Source organism: Octopus bimaculoides, chromosome 28 (assembly GCF_001194135.2).
Source record: "Octopus bimaculoides isolate UCB-OBI-ISO-001 chromosome 28, ASM119413v2, whole genome shotgun sequence".
Lineage (NCBI taxonomy): Eukaryota > Metazoa > Mollusca > Cephalopoda > Octopoda > Octopodidae > Octopus > Octopus bimaculoides.
In genome coordinates this window covers 689,771-691,759 of record NC_069008.1, presented here as the reverse complement: position 1 = coordinate 691,759, position 1,989 = coordinate 689,771, and the positions used below count along the sequence as shown (strand labels likewise).

The following is a 1,989-nucleotide window of genomic DNA, read 5'->3' as shown; positions in this document are numbered from 1 at the left end:
TTTTTTTTTTTGTAGTCATTTGTCTGTGGCTATGCTGGAGCACCGCCTTCAAAGAGTTTTAGTCAGGCAAATCGACCCCAGTTCATGAAACACGTATAAAATATATTTTCCACAGGTGGTTCCACGTGATGCTAGAAATAACAAGGCTAATACCATCAGTCTAGTAGGAATCAGTAAATGTATAATCGTACTGGTGGTTTTATATCATGCTAGAGACAACAGCCAGATTGAAGAACACGCTACGACGCACGCCTGCACCACGTAGTGAAAAAAAAAATCACGTGGTTCCAAGGGAGGTAACAACTATCTTAGAAAAGGATAGAGTTACCTCCCGTAACAGTTATAAATTTTTTTAATTACTTAATTTGTAGTTAATAATTCATATAATTAAATGCTATGGGTATTGAACAAGAATTTAAGAAAGATTTACGAAAAATAATTTGCTACATGTAATTTCGCGTCACGCTAGGAATTACAGTCAATTACCCTGGAATTTGCGTTGATTTTTATACAAATTAGAAGGACACCTTAAACTACATTAAGCAAGTGCCTTCAAATTCGTTTCGTTTTCTCATATGAAAATCGGACACTTAACCAATAATGAACAATATATGGTCTCACACATTGCGAAAAATAACGACCACATGACCTTAAATCTGTGAGGTGATGTATATAAAAATTGAAGGACACTTGACGACGAAGCCTCTGTAAGAATATTGTACTACAGGTGGTCTCACATCATGAGAGAAATAACAAACAAGAACCTTTAAATTTCCGTGTAGTGTTTATGTGTATAAACATGAAGGACACTTTTAGAATTAATTATAAAATATTATCCTATAAGTGGACTCGCATCATGCTAGAAACAACAACCAAATACCCACAGAATTGCATTGCTTTTCATATGAAACAGACTGTCTTTTCGTTTCTTAAGAAACATGCTATTCAGGGGGCTTCTTTTGTTTATTCCTATCCTAAATATTGAGGGCCGGGAAACAAGGACGCATGTACCTTATCCCTCCATCGGTTCCTACCTCCTTGTGCTAGAAACAGCAGCCAAGTGCCTTGAAGTCTAGTAAAAAGGCTGAGAAAAAAATAATCCTTGGCGAACACTTACATTAGCTCCATCCATCATATATTACTGCCTCACCGTTCTGCCTCGCCTCATTTCAAGTCTAACCGACCTGGAGCACTTGCCATTCCGCTCTCTGTGCGAGGGATGCGTTCCACTGGCCGAGCGCTGCATTTGCTGTCAACACCTGCTCAATGCACGACTGGACATGCTGTAGCTGATTATACGCAGGTATGCACTGAGGCTGCGACCTCTCTCCATCGATTCCTTGACGGTGAACATGTGTGGTCGCTATGTCAATCGGAGGTTGAAATAGCTGGAACATCGTCGAACCCTGGCGATCCTCTACCAGTTGGATAATGTGGCTGTTGGAAGTTCCATATTAGAGTTTTACAGAGGATTTGTGGCGAGCAAATGGGATTTGATTCTCTGGGAAAAGGAGGACATTGTCGGCGAGTTGGCAGAAGGATTAGCACGCCATGTAAAACGCATAGCAATATGTAGTAAATCTCTACGTTCTGAGTTCAAATTCCGCCGAGGTCAAACTTTACCTTTCATCCTTTCTGAATCGACAAAATAGTAACCAGTCAAGTTCTGGGGGTCGATGATATCAACTAGCCCCCTAGACCAGAATTTCAGGCCTTGTGTCTATACTAGGAAGGATTATTATTGTTCCGTTTTGTTCTATCGGATAACCGAGTGAATATATCAGGTAAAGGGGAACAACTCTAAACTGAGCGAACATTAGGGGGAGAATGAAAGGGAGAGAGAGAGAGAGAGAGAGAAGTGGCACTAATTGCAATTCGGACGCTGAAAGATTCCAAGTGAGAAACAAAGATTCACTCGGATATATTTTAATGATCCGTTTAAATTATAGATTTCTTTTTTTCCTTTATGTGAACCTATTAACGCTCCAG

The 1,989-nt window shown here is 40.0% G+C and overlaps 1 protein-coding gene across 1 annotated transcript in view; it reads right to left on the bottom strand.

Moving 5' to 3' along the window:
- LOC106882288 (toll-like receptor 6) overlaps window positions 1-1,940 on the bottom strand; it is a 16,748-nt gene extending 14,808 nt beyond the window's left edge. Inside the window, exon 1 of the mRNA XM_014932908.2 lies at window positions 1,118-1,940. The gene's annotated coding sequence lies outside the window, so the exon portion shown is untranslated. The remainder of the gene's footprint in view (window positions 1-1,117) is intronic.
- Window positions 1,941-1,989: the final 49 nt, after the last annotated feature.